The sequence below is a fragment of the Leopardus geoffroyi genome, chromosome A2, assembly GCF_018350155.1.
Source record: "Leopardus geoffroyi isolate Oge1 chromosome A2, O.geoffroyi_Oge1_pat1.0, whole genome shotgun sequence".
Taxonomy (NCBI): domain Eukaryota; kingdom Metazoa; phylum Chordata; class Mammalia; order Carnivora; family Felidae; genus Leopardus; species Leopardus geoffroyi.
Window position 1 is genome coordinate 128,091,200 of NC_059331.1, and position 13,673 is coordinate 128,104,872.

At 36.2% G+C, this 13,673-nt stretch overlaps 2 protein-coding genes and 1 pseudogene across 6 annotated transcripts in view; 1 reads left to right on the top strand and 2 right to left on the bottom strand.

Moving 5' to 3' along the window:
* ELMO1 (engulfment and cell motility 1) overlaps positions 1–13,673 on the bottom strand; it is a 734,972-nt gene that overhangs the window by 650,488 nt on the left and 70,811 nt on the right. For all 5 annotated transcript variants that reach the window (XR_006716458.1, XM_045495324.1, XM_045495323.1 and 2 more), the window contains exon 2: positions 11,290–11,469. The gene's annotated coding sequence lies outside the window, so the exon portion shown is untranslated. The remainder of the gene's footprint in view (positions 1–11,289; positions 11,470–13,673) is intronic.
* LOC123606709 lies at positions 6,149–7,169 on the bottom strand (annotated as a pseudogene).
* The window catches only part of GPR141 (G protein-coupled receptor 141), a 44,451-nt gene continuing 41,899 nt past the window's right edge, over positions 11,122–13,673 (top strand). Inside the window, exon 1 of the mRNA XM_045495337.1 lies at positions 11,122–11,217. The gene's annotated coding sequence lies outside the window, so the exon portion shown is untranslated. The remainder of the gene's footprint in view (positions 11,218–13,673) is intronic.

Consider the following 13,673-nt stretch of genomic DNA (forward strand, 5'->3'; position numbering starts at 1 on the left):
GTTTTGAAAAACCTTGGAGCAAAATAATTTAGTAAAGATCAATGCAAAGGTCTTCTCTTGGCTTCAAAAGCACAGGATGGTAAGAGATGTGGAGGCAGTTCTGAAAAAAAAAAAGTAGCACATAAAGAGATATCCTTTCACAGGTCTGAGCGCACTGAAGGCGTTTGGTGCAGTCCTGGATGAACCCCTAAGAAAGCAGTTAAATAAACTGAAGGGTATTGAAAGCAGAGAGGCCAGGAGGGTGGAGGAACTCAAAGCTATTCCACGTGAGTATTCTGTTAACAGATCACAGCCCCAGGCATGGAGAAGACGAGACACAAACTGGACAAAGCAAATGTCACCTGGTACTTGCAGAGCTATTGTGCAGAAAAGGGGAAAGCTTTTCCTCGGTGGCTATAAGTGGGGAACTGAAGATGTGGGTAGATAGTATGGTAAGACATTTCAGCTTGTAAGCAATGAATCACTTTAAATGTCAGCACTGTCACAAGATGAGCAGGCAGAGACTGGATGACTACTTGGAAGGGTGTTTCCTGTAACAGTGTGTATCTTCAAACACTGAGATTCTGAGCTTCACAGATCCCTCCCCTGCTCTTTAAATATTTGACATGCCATCATCACCAGCCTCATTTTTATATAGGGTCCCAATATTGGAAATCGTTCCTTTTATGTTCTTAAGATGATTTTGAAGATCTACAGCAGAGTTCAAACAGAGTTTACTTTGCATATTGATTTAATAGGTAAGAGCAGGAAGCTCACAAATGCCATATGCAAATTTGTTCCAAATGAGCTCTAAAAATGGATTTGAAGCTAATTGTTCAGGCATGTATTTCACTGGGGATGAAGCACTGGCCAAACATATTTCAAAATGAGGAAGAGGATGTGTTAGCATCAAACCCAGGAAAAGGAGCAGTAGTATGCAAGTGATTCAGAAAATGAGAACATTCCATCTGAAGCTTTAAGGAGCAAAGAGAACATTGCCTGAAGTCTTATTTGGAAACAAAAGAACTGTGAAAATAATTAGTGGCAAATAACTTACAGCACTGCATTTCCAGTATGGGTCATTTTTAAAAATAAAATTTTATTGTTTCAGCATAATCTAGAGACAGAAAAGTGCACAAATTGTAAGGGTAAAACCAGATAAATTACCACAAAGCAAGCACATTTGACTACTGCCCAGATCAAGAGATACCACAGAAGTCCTCCTTCCAGTCATCACTTCTACTTGTGACTTATCCTACATCAGTTTTGCCAATATTTAAATTTTATATAAATGTAATCACTCAATGCCTTCTTTTGCAGCTGACTTCTTTATATTAATACAATGTTTGCAAAATCCATCCAAGTTTTTGCGTGTAGAATTACTTCATTCATTTTCATGGTAAGAACAATTCTATACATTCCACACTGTCATTTTTGTAGTATATTTTATTTTTTTTATTGACCTCTGGGATGTTTCAGATTTGGATTGTTATACATACTGCTGTTAGAACTGTAACTTTTTTTGGTACGCATGCGTATGCATTTTCTGTTGGTTATATATCTAGGAATGCAATTGCTGGTTCATGGTCATTTGGATATTCACCTGTAAAAACACAGCTTTAGTGTGCCACTTTTCCACTCCCTCTAGCAGTGTATGAAAATTCTATTTTCTCCATATCCTCTGCAACACTTGATATTCTGAGGCATTAAACTCTATTCAAATTTAAAATTTTAATTGTGAGGTATTAAATTCTATTTAAATTTTAGCTATCTGATGTACAGTTAGTGGTATTCCACTGCAGTTTTTGTTTGCAGTTCCCAAATCACTAATATGTGTTTATTGGGAAATCTTTTGCAAATTGTCTATTCGTATATTTTGTATATGTAAACTTCATGTTGTTATCTTTTTCTTATTGGTACTTAGTTGATGTGAGTCCTTTGTCAGTTTATGAACTACAAAAATCTGTTCCCACTCCATGATTTGCCCTTTTACTGTCTTGATGATGTCTTTGCTGGGCAGAAAAATCTTATTTCGGTGTAGTTCAGCTTATCAGTATCTCTTTAGTGCTTATTGATTTTTGTATTCTAAGAAAAAAAATTCTTTCTATATCCCAAGGTCATAAAGATACTTTTCTTTGTTATCTTCAGAAATCTTATTATCTTACCTTTCACATTTAGATCAACTTTCTATCTGGAACTGATTTTTATGTATAGTGTGAGGTAAGGAGTCAAGATTCATTTTTTCTTTCATTTGAATGTCCAGCTGACCCAGCCCCATTTATTGAAAGATCATTATTTCCTTCTGTTCTATATTACCACCTTTTTTGTAATTAAGTGTCCATACATGTGTGAATTAGTTTGTGGACTGTATACTCTTCCATTAGTCTATTTGTATATTATTCTGCTAATACTATATTGTCCAAATTATTTTAGATTTAAAATAAATCTTAATACCCAGTATTTTAAATTATTATTTTTTAATGCTTATTTATTTATTTTGAGAGAGAGAACCTGTACGCATGAGGGGAGGGACAGAAAGAGGGAGAGAGAGAATCCCAAGCAGACTCCAGGCTGTTAGTGCAGAGCTCAGACACAGGGCTCAATGCGGGGCTTGATCTTATGAACCATGAGATCATGACCTGAGCTGAAATCAAGAATCAGATGTTTAACCCACTGAACCATGCAAGTGCCCCTCTTGATACCTGATATTTTAAATCTTTCAAATATGTCCCTTTTTATCATTGTTTTTGACATTTTAGACTCTTTACATTATCATATACACATTCAAATCATCTTGTCAATTTCCACAGAAAACACGTGTTCAAATTTTGATTAGAAGTTTAATAGAGACAAACCAAAAAACATACTCTTAACTGTAGGGAACAGATAGTTACCAGGAGGGAGGTGGGTGGGGGAATGGGTAAAATTGGTGAAGGGGATTAAGAGTGCACTTACTCTGATGAGCACTGAGCAATATATGGAACTACTGAATCACTAAATGGGACAATTGAAACTGATATGACATTGTACATCAATTACACTGGAATTAAAATGAAAACAAAAAAGGAAATGCATTGAATATAGGTAGCTTAGAGGAGAACAGACATCCTCACGATACTGAATCTTTTTATCTGAAAGTAATATATAGTCTTCCATTCACTGAGGTCTTTTTAAAATTTCTCTCAATGTTATACAGTATCCTACATAGAAGATCTGCTGATATTCTGTTAGATTTATTTTAATATTCTTTGATCCTAATTTAAATGGTACTATTTTAGGGGCACTTTAGTGGCTCAGACAGTTGAGTGCCCAGTTCTTGATTTCAGCTCAGGTAATGATCCCAGGGTCATGGGATTGAGCCCTGCATTGGGCTCTGTGCTGAGCATGGAGCCTGCTTAAGATTCTCTCTCTCTCCCTTTGTTCCTTTCCCATGCTTGAACACTCTCTCTCTCTCTAAAAATAAATAAATAAGTAAGTAAGTAAGTAAGTAAGTAAGTAAATAAATAAATAAATAAATAAATAAATAAAGGTATTATTTTAAAAATTGCATTCTCTGCTTGTGTGTTGCAATCGTGACATATGATCGATTTTTTGCAAATTAACATGTAACTGTTTTGCTAAATTAATACATTTATTGTATTAGTGTGTCTGTAGTCTTTGGAAGTTTTATGTACAAAATTATTCCACTGGCAAATAAAGACAGTTTTATTTCTTTCTTTCTAATACTTATACCATTTTTAAAAAATATTTTATTTTTTTAAAAGTAGTCTCTATACCTAATATGGGACTTGAATTTACAACCCCAAGATCAAGAGTCACACACTCTACATACCAAACTGAACCAGCCAGGCACCCCTCCAATATTTATACCTTTTATTGACTGTTTTGCCTCATCACACTGGGTGAGGATACTATGTTGAACCGAACATCTAATATCAAGAAGACAGCTTTCAATGTTTCTCAGTGACACATGATGTTTGCTATAGGATTTTGTAAATATCCTTCTATTCTTAGTTTGTCATTTTTCTTTTTTAAATCATGGATGGATGTTGAATTTTATTCAGAGATGTGTTTTGGTCTCTATTTGAGATGATCATATGATTGTTCTCCTTTATTTGGTTTATGTGGTAAATTGCATTCATTGATTTTTCACGTTAGACTATCTTGCCTTCCTGGAATAATTCTCACCTGACCATAATATATTATCATTTTTTTTATATCACTGGATTTGCTTTGCTAATATTTTGTATAGGCTTTGTGTCTATATAAATGAAAGTTAGTCTCTCTTAGGTCTTTATTGTAATGTTCTTACCAGTATTTGCTATGAAAATTATGATGACCTCAACAAATAACTTGGAAAATTTTTCTCTTTTTCTGAGCTATGGAATAGTATAAACTAAGGTCGAGTTTATTTCTAAATATTTGGAGGAACTGATTAGTAAAATTGATGGACATGGAAATTTCTTTCACAGGGTTTTAGTTACAGATTCAATTCATTTAGTAGATACTAAATTATTTGCATTTTATATTTCTTCTTGTGCCACTTTAACCGTTTTGGTAAATTATGGCTTTTTAAAAAAATATCTATTTATATTTGACAGAGAGAAAGAGACAGAGTGCGAGTGGGGGAGGGGCAGAGAGAGACTGAGACAGAATCTGAAGCAGGCTCCAGGTTCCGAGCTGTCAGAGTCATCAGCACAGAGCCCAATGTGGGCCTTGAACCCATAGCCATGAAATCATGCATGACCTGAGCCAAAGTCAGACACTTAATTGACTGAGCCACCCAGGCACCCCTAAGTTATGGCTTTCTAAATCATTTCATCGAAATTATTACCCCCAAACTGATACGATATCCTTTTGTTTTTATTTCCTTAACAATGGGATCTATAGTTAAGACCCTTTGTTATAAAAAAATCATTTTTGATATTGGTATTTTGTGCACTTTCTTTTTTTCTTGATCTGTCTTTCCAGGGATTTGTGAAATTAATTAGTCTTTTAAAATGTATTTTTAGATTTATTTTCTCTAGCACATTTGTTTTATGTTTTACTGATATATGTTTTTAATTTTATTATTTGTTTCTTTTTGCTCTTCCTTGGCCTAATTTTTTTTTTTTATGTTTACCACAATAAGTTTATTTTTTTATTATTTTTTAATATGAAATCTATTGTCAAATTGGTTTCCATACAACACCCAGTGCTCATCCCAACAGGTGCTCTCCTCAATGCCCATCACCCCCTTTCCCCTCCCTCCCACCCCCCATCAAACCCCATTTTATTCTCAGTTTTTAAGAGTTTCTTATGGTTTGGCTCCCTTCCTCTCTAACTTTTTTTTTTCCTTCCCCTCCCCCATGGTCTTCTGTTAAGTTTCTCAGGATCCACATAAGAGTGAAAACATATGGTATCTGTCTTTCTCTGTATGACTTATTTCACTTATCATAACACTCTCCAGTTCCATCCACGTTGCTACAAAAGGCTGTATTTCATTCTTTCTCATTGCCAAGTAGTATTCCATTGTATATATAAACCACAACTTTAAAAAAAAATTTTGTTAACATTTATTATTGAGAGACAGAGAGACACAGAGCGTGAGCAGGGGAGGGGTAGAGAGAGGGGGAGACACAGAATCTGAAGCAGGCTCCAGGCTCTGAGCTCTCAGCACAGAGCCCGACACAGGGCTTGCACTCACAAACTGTGAGATCATGACCTGAGCTGAAGTCGGTTGCTTAACCGACTGAGCCACCCAGGAGCCTCTAAAACACTTCTTTATCCATTCATCGGTTGATGGACATTTAGGCTTTTTCCATAATTTGGCTATTGCTGAAAGTGCTGCTATCAACGTTGGGGTACAAGTGCCCCTATGCATCAGCACTCCTGTATCCCTTGGGTAAATTCCTAGCAGTGCTATTGCTGGGTCATAGGGTAGATCTATTTTTAACTTTTTGAGGAACCTCCACACTGTTTTCCAGAGGGGCTGCACCAGTTTGCATTCCCACCAACAGTGCAAGAAGGTTCCCGTTTCTCCACATCCTCTCCAGCATCTATAGTCTCCTTATTTGGTTCATTTTAGCCACTCTGACTGGAGTGAGGTGATATCTCAGTGTGGTTTTGATTTGTATTTCCCTGATGAGGTGTGACGTTGAGCATCTTTTCATGTGCCTGTTGCCTCAGCCTAATTTTTTTAACTAGTGGAAATGGATACGTGGATGATTTATTTTCAGCTTTTCTTTTCCTTTGACAGGAAGCAGGGTTTATTGTGGGCGTGAATAAGGAGCAGGCAGTGTCAAGGTTCTCATGAGTGCAGAGCCTACCATTTGTCCAAGGGGCCACAATTAGGGATGTATTTGACCAAAGCCATAGCCATCTGGGATAAGCTACTTTTCAGCCATCATGTCTTCAAATTCATTCACATTAAACTTAGTAAAGCCCCACTTCTTGGAAATGTGAATCTTCTGCAGCCAAGGAACTTGAACTTGGCCCTGCATAGTGTCTCAATCATATGCTCCTTGTTCTGTACCTTGGTACTGGTGGACATGATGACTTGGCCAATGTGGACCCTGGCCACTGTGCCCTGGGGCTTTCCAAAGGCACCCCACACACCTGTCTGGAGCCTGTCAGCTCCAGCACAGGACAACATCTTGTTTATAAGGATGACGTGGAAGGGACAGAACCGCATTTGGATGCAAAAACCATCTTTGCCACAGCTTTTCACCACGTACTTGTTAGCACACATACGGACAGCCTCCAGGGCTTCAGAGGAGAGCTGCTCGTATTCCTCTGGCACTGTGTGGCCACACAGTGGGAACTGCTCCACTTCTGCCTTCTTCTGCCCAAGGTCAAAGATGCGGACCTTGGCATCAGGGACACCTCTGCAGAAACAAGACTTTGGACCCCGCTTGTTCTTACAATACCAGCAACACCGGGGTGGGTGGTGGCCCATGGCAACACCACTGGGCCCATGGGCCCAGTGGCAAGCCAAAGGAAAAGAGGTTATTTTCAGCTTTTTACTCCTAATAAAAGCATTTAAGTATGTCTATAGCTGTATTCTGAAAGTTTTGATACGTTGAACTTTCACTATAATTCAAAGAAAAATATCTCCTAATTTTCATTTGTATTCATTCTCTTAGTGTTTGAATTACTTAAAAGTTTATTGAGTACTTTTCAAATATAAAATTTTTAATATTATCTTGTTTCATTATTGATTTCTTTTTTTTTTTTTAACATTTATTTATTTTTGAGGCAGAGAGAGACAGAGCATGAACGGGGGAGGGTCAGAGAGAGGGAGACACAGAATCTGAAATAGGATCCAGGCTCTGAGCTGTCAGCACAGAGCCTGACGCGGGGCTTGAACTCACGGACCGTGAGATCATGACCTGAGCCGAAGTCAGCCGCTTAACTGACTGAGCCACCCAGGTGCCCCTCATTATTGATTTCTATCCTAACTTCACTGTTGTCAGAAAATGTGCTCTGTATAATTTTACTTTTTGATATTTTTTAAGGTTTCTTTTAGATTCATCATTTGGTTAACTGGCTTGGCATTTGATATGAATTTTGCATTTGCTGAGTATAAGGTATGTAAATAAGGTCAAGTTTATGTATTGCATTGTTCAAATCCACTGTATCCATGTTGAATTTTTGTCTGTTTGTTGTATCAGTTACTAAGAGACATCTGTTAAAAATCTCCCTATGATAATGGATTTGTCCATTTTCCTTTTAGTTGCATCATTATTTTGCTTTACATATGTTGAAACTCATTATTAAGTGTAACAAATTTACAACTATAATATTTTGGAAATATTAACTCTTTTATCATAATAAAATTTCCTGTGTTTATTGCCAATAAAGTGTCTTGCCTTATAGTCTAATTTGCCTGATAAATATATAAAATATAGATAGTTATATTGGCCTTAAAATTTTTTTTCATTCATCTATTTTAGTTTTTTTTTTGTGTTGCATTTCAAGTGTGTTTCTTAACATTTAGTGTCATGTATTTTTTTTCATGTGGTCTAAAACCTTTGTTTGTGATTGCTCACTCATTTAGATACTACTATATTAGGGGGTTTGTATAATTCTTTATCTTATTACCTCTTTATTTATTTATTAAAAAAAATTTTTTTTCAACGTTTATTTTTGAGAGAGAGAGAGACAGAGCATGAGCAGGGGAGGAGCAGAGAGAGAGGGAGACACAGAATCTGAGGCAGGCTCCAGGCTCTGAGCTGCCAGCACAGAGCCCGATGTGGGGCTCGAACTCACAAACCACAAGATCATGACCTGAGCCAAAGTCGGACTCAACCGACTGAGCCACGCAGGCGCCCCTTATTACCTCTTTAAATATTGGTTCTGCCTAATTCTTTCTCTTCTCTCTTTCTAGGACACCAATTCTGGGCATGTTAGGACTTTCCCCTGTGTCTTCTGTGTGATTTTGTGTAATTTTTATCCTTTCTTCCCTCCTCTGTTCTTCAATCTGATATTTTCTTCTGATTTATTCTAGCTCCATTTTCTGTGTCTCATCTTCTATTAGCCCCATCAATTGAGTATTTAATTTTATTATTTTATTTTTCCGTTTCAGAATTTCCATTTGAATTTTAAAAGCTAGATTCCCAAAAGAAATGTAAAATTCTCTGCATTTCACCTTATTTCTTCAAACTATTAATCAGTTATTTTAAAGTCCTTCAATCTGTATCTCCTTATGCATTTGTTTCTATTTTAGGTTTATTTTCGTGATTTTGGTTATTAGGTCTTATCTTCTGACATAAGTATGCCTATTAATATCAATTGAAACTTGAGGAACTCCCCTCTACTTGCTAGATGGGATGCTGCCTGATTCGTGGGTCATTTAATAAGACCAATTATAGGGGTGCCTAGATGGCTCAGTGGGTTAAGCATCTGATCTTGATTTTGGCTCAGGTCATGATCTCACAGTATGAGATTGAGCCCCACATGGGGCTCTGCACTGACAGCACAGTGTGGAGCCTGCCTAGAATTCTCTCTCTCCCTTCTCTCTGCCCCCCTCCCCCAATCTCTATCTCAAGTTAAACAAATAAACTTTAAAAAATAAAGCCAATTGTATCTTCAAATTATATATATATATATATATATTTTTTTTTTTTTTAACAGAACCTTGAACAATACATGCAAAAATTTTCAGAGCTAATTTACTGATTTAGAAACTGTTATCATTCTCTAGAATTTTTTTTTTTTTTTTGGCTCCAGAAATTACTTTTTTTAAGTGTTTATTTATTTATTTATAAAGGGAGAGAGAGTGTGTGTGAGCAGGGGAGAGGCAGAGAGAGGCAGAGAGAGGCAGAGAGAGAATCCCACACAGGCTCCATGCTGCCAGTACAGAATGTGATCTCACGAACTGTGAGATCATGACCTAAGACAAAATCAAGAGTGGGAGGTTTTAACCGACTGAGCCACCCAGGTGCCCCTCCAGAGATAACTTTTGCTCATGGTAAGAGGGAGGCTGTTAAGATGATGATGAATCCCTTAATCTATTCACTGATTATCTATTTACCTAACTAATTTAGTAGATTAGAAATTTGGCTCTAATCTTGTGATGACATAGCATTTCTAGTTCATGCCTTCTCCAAAGGTGAAGTCCTGTAAAGGTCCCACTTAAAAGCTTGACTATAAGGGTGCCACCTTCTTTGTGGTCCTTGGACCCTAATTTTGCCCCTAAACAGGTGTCCTTCACTTCTGAGCTTCCTAACTACCCCTTTCTGCTCAATTTCTCTGCCTCTCAGTGGCCACTTACAAATCAGAAACACCTTGAGTGAAAACTAGAATTAAAAATCAGGTTCACCCTTTGTACTTCTCTTTTCCTGGGGATTTTGCTTTTTCAGGTTCTCATGACCTGGCCAGCTTTCTATAGCCTTCAAACCAATAGGTTTTATATTCTATCCTTTTTTTTTTTTTTTTTTTTTTTTTTTTTTTTTTTAGTTGTTCTTAGAAGGTGGGTGTGTCTGGAACAGTCTTCTCTACCATTACTAAAAATTAAAATTCCTGCAGTTTGAGTTATTTTGAAACATATAACATTTTTACTCCTATAACACAAAAAGGGCACACCTGCTGCAGCTGAAGACTTTCCAGACAAAGAGGCCTTCCCTTGAAACTAAAAAACAACAGTCAGATGCACTAATAATACTAGGCATAAAACAAGAAATGTGAACAATAGGAAACAGGGATTGCAAACTGTTTGCCTAGAATATTCTTCAGCATTTGACAGGAAACCGGAAATCATCAGAAATTACCAAAATCATAATTCTAATTAGGGCCTTGAAAGTAGAGAGAACCCAGGGATGGTGTGTTTGATGCTCGCTTTTCTCTTTTTTTTAATGCAGAAATGTCAAATTAGAGCTAAAAACTGGAGTATATTTAAAATGTTGATATTTAACAAATTAGCATTTTAACTCACAGATTTCTATGCAAAATTATCATGCAATTTACACAATAATTATAATATTTCTAGACTATTACAGTGCTGCATAATAAGCTAGACAAATTAGAGCAGTTTGAGGAACTTATTTTTCTTTCAAATACTTGCCGTTTATCTCTGTGACTGTGTGCTTATCTTCTTTTGGAGATAATGTTAAGAGTCTAAAAAGCAAGGCTGTGGACAAATGTACTCCCTTACTCTGCCATTCTAATGGTCTCTGCTTGAACCATCCTCTCTCTCACTCTAAGTAAATCAGCTGTTCAGTGTCATATCATAGGCAATATTATATATCCATGACAGAGCTAATCACCAAAATACATGATAAGAATAGTAGTTCTAGGTCCCCAGTGGGTGACAGAACAACTCTGTCAATTTTCGAAGGGAAATACTACATATACAATCTTTCATCCCAAACACAACACACAGTTTATCTCCCCTTTTTGTTTTTGATAATATCACTTTTTTCCTTAATGGATTCTTACAGTAGTCCTAAAACCTTAATATTTCTTGACAGTTGGCCTTGTTGTCATTTTGCAACTTGGATTGCTGTTCATCTTTTTAAGAGCCTGGTTTTTCAACGCTAGTGTGTTTGAAATAGTTTTGAGGTTTTGTGGTTGCTGTTGATGCTCTTACGGAACTTCGAACACACCAGTTTCCTTTTACTTTAGTGAACTGGCTGGGCCTTTCGAATGCACGCAGTCCATGGAAGTGCCCAAGCAGACTTATTACTAGAAAAGAATCCCATCTGGAACTCAGACAGGTGGCCCATCTCAGTACCTCCCTGAGAAGTCTGGCTTTTTCAGGTAAGTGCAGAAGACCTGGGGTGGGGTGCTCATGAATGAAGGTTATGCGTGAAGAGAACATACTGAACTTACCATTGAAGTTCTAATTCAGAATCTTCAGTCTCGCTGTAAAAAGCAAGCTTATTTCCTCTTGATCACAATTCCTCCTTTAGAAAAGGAATTGTCCAGTTCTTGCCATGTAGTACACACTGCTCTGAAGGTGACACCCAGTTTTTATATGTGGTCAAAAATGAACAAAAGTGGTTTCGGAATCTGTCAAGAAAAAAGAAAAAAAGAGAGTCTTGTTAAAACCATCATAGAGGCCTTTGGGCATTTGATATTGCATTTACATATTATTAAAACGTTTATATTTTAAGTGTTTTTTTCTTCTGAAAATCTTTAAGCTCTATTATTGGTAATATTCTCATATATGGTTTAAAACTATTCTGGCAGCCTTAATCAATAGAAGAAAACAATCAACAGCAGTCAGGTACTTTGAAATTTCTAAAAGAAGTATATTCAAAGTAACATGTGTGATAATGGTTATTATGATTCTTTTATCCTATTTTTGCAGTACTACATGACAGAGGGAATCTGAAAACAACTTTAAAATCACAGAATTGCAAGAAGTATTGCACTTCAAATATGTGAAATAAATATAATGTAAACTTTAAAAAAGTAAGTCAGTAATATACAACTTGAGTTTGAGTTTAATCTTGCTTAACAAATTTGTAATATAATTTTGGATGGGTCACTTAATTCCTGGATTTCAACTTCCTATACAACTGCATAATTATTTGTCTAAGAAATTTTATTAAGGACTCCAGATTTACAACTCCTTGTTATATTTTTTATTGGGTTTAAGTCAATCAATCAGTCAATATTTTAACCGATCAACAGGAGTAATGAAAAGAACAATAAATGAGGAATTAAGTGGTATGAATTCTAGTCTTCTGTTTTCTAGTAATTGAGTGATTTAGAAAATATTTTCTAACCATTTTAGGCCAGGGCATGCCAAATTTTTTCTATAAAGGACAAGATAGTAAATAATTTAGGTTTTGCCACCCAGGAGGCAAAATTGAAGATAATATGAAACCATTCAAAAATGTAAAAACCATCTTTAGCTCACAGGCGATACAAAAATGGGAGATGAGCTGTATTTGGCCTCAGGGCCAGAGCTTTCCAACTCCTGTTCTAGGCAATGATTTCCAACAATTATAAAGTGGAAGATGTAGGAGTTTGTGGATGATACATAGGGTGATCCACCAATCCCCTAAACTTGTATACAAGAGTCTGAGTGTATGTAAATATGCTACTTCTTAATGAGAAAAAAAGCCCACATATTTCATCAGATTTTTGAGGGGTTCAAAACCCAATTTAAGGTCAAGGACCACAGGACTAGATGATTCCTAAAGATGCTTTCCAAATCTAAAATTCAATGAAATGTTTATTGGATGTCTACTATGTCTAAGCCACTGTGCTAACACTACAATAGATGTTATTAGCACATTATGACCAAAATAACATGTCAAAAATATACTAAAGAAGATTGTAATATGTACAAATAAGTAATATCCTTCCAAATAATAGCTTTGACAAAAATTCTGCAATTAGTCAGACATTTTTGAGATACTACTTTGCAAAGTGTCTTCAAATCTGGTATGAATGATGTCAAAATATTAATCAAATATTCTTATGGTCTTATCTTATTTTTGATGACAATGGTATTAGTCATGATAACCATAATAGAATTTAACCTAAGCAGAGTTTCTTTCCTAAAAATATGACTTCTGTAAGAGCAGGAACTATGCATTTTCATCCTTGTATTTAGGAACAATGTTTGTCACATACTAAGTGCTCAACATCTCTGGAATGTATATTTGAATGAATGAATGAATGAATGAATGAAAAGACAATCCTATCATGGCACATAATTACGGACACATTGAAGGCCTAGCACCCAAAACGCTCTAAAAACAATCATTGCTAAGGCCAAAGATTGCTTCTCTTTTCAACTTTGGACATAACCGTGATTTCAAAATACTTGGTCAACTAAAGATTGCAGTTCCTGGGGATTAAGTCATCTTTTTTAACAAGAGTGAAGTTTGTTGAATTTAATTCACATGTTACAGATGTTCCAGTAACCTAGTCTGTGGGAGGGAGTGAAGGAGAGTGGTGTTTGATTAAGGAATAGCAGCATGCTCAGCGTCTGAGCCCTTCCTGCTAAGACCAGGTAGTTGGTTGTACCAGCTAGAGCATTACACATAAACAGGCAATCCAAAACTCAGATCTAATAGTACTTACAGTAACACTCTGTTCTCTGATAAAGAAGTTCAGCCTGATTTCCATTGCCTTGCCAAATGATGATGCCAAAATCTGAGCACCATTCACTTGGGATTCCCCACAGCTACAGGGTAGAGAATGACTTGCAATTGAAATGTACCTCTCTTCTCTATCTAGGAATAATTTCATTTTAT